The sequence below is a fragment of the Suricata suricatta genome, chromosome 2 (assembly GCF_006229205.1).
Source record: "Suricata suricatta isolate VVHF042 chromosome 2, meerkat_22Aug2017_6uvM2_HiC, whole genome shotgun sequence".
Classification (NCBI taxonomy): Eukaryota; Metazoa; Chordata; class Mammalia; order Carnivora; family Herpestidae; genus Suricata; species Suricata suricatta.
The window spans coordinates 1,589,897-1,593,765 of record NC_043701.1 but is presented as its reverse complement, the minus strand read 5'-3'; positions in this window follow the sequence as shown (position 1 = coordinate 1,593,765).

Sequence of the window (3,869 nt, the reverse complement as noted above, 5' to 3'; positions counted from 1 at the left end):
AAAAAAATGGATAAATCGAACTTCATCAAAATTAACTTTTGTGCAAAGAACACTATCAAGAATAAAAAGACAAGCCACAGAAAGGGAGAAAACATTTGCAAATCTCATTCTTCATAAGGGATTACTATCCAGAACATATAAAGTGCTAAAACTCAGGTTGCCGGGGCGGGGGGGGTGCTCAGTAGGTTGAGTGACAGACTCTCGATTTCGGGTCAGGTCACGATCCCAGAGTTGTGGGATCAATCCCCACCTCTGGCTCCGCGCTGAACCTGGAGCCTAGTTAAGGTTCTCTCCCCTACCCCTCCGTCCCTCTCACCACTTGCTCTTTCTCTCTCAAAACAAAACAAAAAACTCCCAAAACTCAACAACAAAAGAACCCAACTGAAAAATGAGCAAAGGACTCAAATAGATATTTCTCCAAAGAAGATATACAAACGGCCAGGAAGCACATGAAATAATGCTCAACATCATTTATCATCAGGAAAATGCAAATAAAAACCATGATGATATACCACTGCACATCCATTAGGATAATTATTAAAAAAAAAAAAAAAACAGAAAACAACACGTATTAGTGAGAACATGGAGAAAAGGAAACCCTGGAGGGGCACCTGGGTAGCTCAGTCCGTTAAGCATCCAACTCCTGACTTCGGCTCCGGTCATGTATGATCTCATGGCTCATGAGTTTGAACCTCATGTTGGGCTCTCCACTGACACCATGGAGCCTGCTTGGGATTCTCTCTCCCTTTCTCTGCCCCTCACTCACTCATTCTCATTCTCTTTCTATCAAAATAAATAAGTAAACTTTAAAAAACGGAATCCTAGAGCACTGCTGACGGGAATGTGAAATGGTGCAGCCGCTGTGGAAAACAGTGTGGCGGTTCCTCAAATAATTAAACAGAATTGCCACAGGACCCCACAATTCCACTTGTGGGTGTGCGCACAGCTAAAAGAACTGAAAGCAGGCTCTCAAAGAGGTATTTGTACACCCGTGTTCATAGCAGCACTACTTATAAAAGTCAGGAAACACCCCAAATGTCCACGGTAGAACGAACCGAGAAGTTGTCATATGCTCATACAAATGAATGTTCTCCAATGCTAAAAAGGAAAAGCAATCTGACACACGCTCCGAGACGATGAAACTTGAAAACATTATGCAAGTGAAATTAGAGCCGTATGATTCCACTTACAGGACGCCCCTGGAAGACTCAAACTCACAGAGGCAGAAAGACGGGTGGGCACCAGGAGCCGGGAGGAGAAAGAAATGGAGGGTTCATGACTCAGGGGGCCAGGGTCAGTCTGGAATGATGGACAGTGGTGATGGCTGCACAACAACGTGAACGCACTTAATGATGCTGAACTGGACACCTAAAATAAGTAAGTCGTAGCCTATGTATATTTTATCACAAAAAAAAGTAAAAATTACAGCAGTACATGGCAAAACCAAAACGAGTTAAATAGCTGAAAGAACTGGGAACAAGTCCTAGAGAAAACTCCCCTACTTCCATCCACTAGAACACCCAAGACCGGAGAGCCCGAGCACTCGCCCCGGCGGCGCTGCCTCCGCAGAGGGTGGAGGGCACGCACCAGCCGGGCCGCCGCAGAGGGAGTGGGGCTGTGCAGGGGCACAAGGAGGGAACATGAAACTCGGCACCAGAACAGAGCGGTTTCCAGAGTAGCAGACAAAGGTAATAAAGCTCCTGGCTACTATCACATGGGTCCCTTTATCAATCCAAATGACAGAATATCTAATTAAAAAGTAAAGCCAAAAACAAAAAGAGATCAATGCAACAGCATAGAGGGCAATATTAAACCCCACGACTACAGTTACCTAATTCATGACAAAGGTCATAAATGGTACGGTGACTAGACATCCATGTGGGGGGAGAAAAAAAGACTCCTACCTCAAAACACACACGAAAAGTAAGTTCCGGGTAAACTATGGATCTAAATGGGAAGAGTAAATCAATAAAGCATTTAGAGAAAACACAAGAGAACATCCTCCTAACCTTGGAGTGGGCAAAGAGTTCTTAAACAGGACTTAAAAAGTACTGACTACAACAGAAAAAAATTCGGTATTAAATTTAGGAATTTCTGCTCACCAGAAGAGATCACTGAGTATCAAAGCACCCACAAAAGGAAAAAAAGTTGCAATACATACATATATATGTATATGTATACACATATACGCACTAGGGAAGGGGCACCTGGTGACTCAGTCCGTTGCGTCCATCTTTGGCTCAGGTCATGATCTCAGCGTTTGTGGGTTGGAGCCCTGCAATGGACTCTGTGCGAACAGCTGGGAGCCTGAGGCCTGCTTGGGATTCAGTGTCTCCCTCTCTCTCTCTGCCCTTCCCCCTCCTCAAAAATAAATACACACACATATATATATGTTGGGTGGGGGCATCTGGGTGGCTCAACTGGTTAAGCGTGTGACAGACTTTGGCTCAGGTCAGGATCTCACAGTTCATGGGTTTCACATCAGGTTCTGTGCTGACAGCAGAGAGCCTGTTTCGGATTCTCTCTCTCCCTCTCTCTCTGCCCCCAACCCCCACTTGTGCACACATTCTCTCAAAATAAATGAATAAACTTTTTTTAAAAATGAGGAAAAGACAGGGCGCCAGGGTGGCTCAGTCGGTTAAGCATCTGGTTTTCGTCTCAGGTCATGATCTCACGGTTCATGAGTTCGAACCCCGCATCTGGTCTGTGCCGACAGCGCAGCGCCTAGACCTGGTTCAGATTCTGTGTCTCCCTCTCTCTCTGCTCCTCCCCCACCAAAACATAAATAAAGACTTTAAAAAAATGAAGAAAAGACTCGAAGACTTCACAAGAGTTCCAAATAATCATAAACACATGAAAAGATATTGAAACTCACGAAATCATTAGGGAAATGCAAATGCAAATACAATCCGTTGTATTACGACACTTACTCCAATGGCGTCAACTTAAAAAGGACAGAACACACTAAGTGCCCGTTCGGCTGAGAGGCAGCCGCACCCGTCCCGGGGCTGGGGTGGGAGGTGGCGGAAGCACGGTGGCGCAGGCAGGAAGGTGCCCACTAGCGACCCGCGCACAGCCCCTCCCTGCGGTCCCCCCAGCACGGCCCTAACGGAAGCGCGCGCACACGCTCACGGAAAACATCACCACGAGCATCTGCAGCCCAACCCCGGAAACTACTGACGCGCCCGTGAAAAGTAAGACAGGGGCGCCAGACTCCAGGTTCCGGCTCAGGGCGTGGCTGAGAGTTCGAGCCCCGCGTCGGGCTCTGCGCTGACGGAGCACGGGGCCTGCTTGAGACTCTCTGTCTCCCTCTCTCTCTGCCCCTCCCCTGCTCTTTCTCAAAGGTAAATCAATAACTTAAAATAAAATAAAACACAATCAGTTGCGTTGCAGTCACACACCAGCAGCACTAGGAACGAACGCTCTTTACTCCGAGTTATGACTTGGCAAAGCGGTTCTCAGTTTTCAAGATCAGTAAGGACACAAGCCAGGCAATCCTAAACCAGAATTCCTCCGCCCCCGAGCAATGCGGGAGAAGTTCGTCGGGGCAGGAAGGCGTGAGCCGGCTCCCGAAGCCCGACGTGTGGCCGCAGCGAAAACACGGGCACCTCCGGACGTGCGCCGGCGCGCGACGCAAAGGGAGACACATCAAAGCACCTTTCTGAGGCCAAGCCCGCTTCCTGGTCCCAAAATAGGGCGCCCGCCAGCAGAAGTTGCCCGCTGAGCACAATGGACGCGGGCTCGGGCCCGCATGGGCCTCGGTCGCCGGGGTCCCCGCACCACGAAAGGCGTGTGGCGGAGCGCACGCGGGGCCGGGACGCGGCCGCACAGGCACCTGCCCGCACACCTGTCTGCGCTCGCGGCGGAGC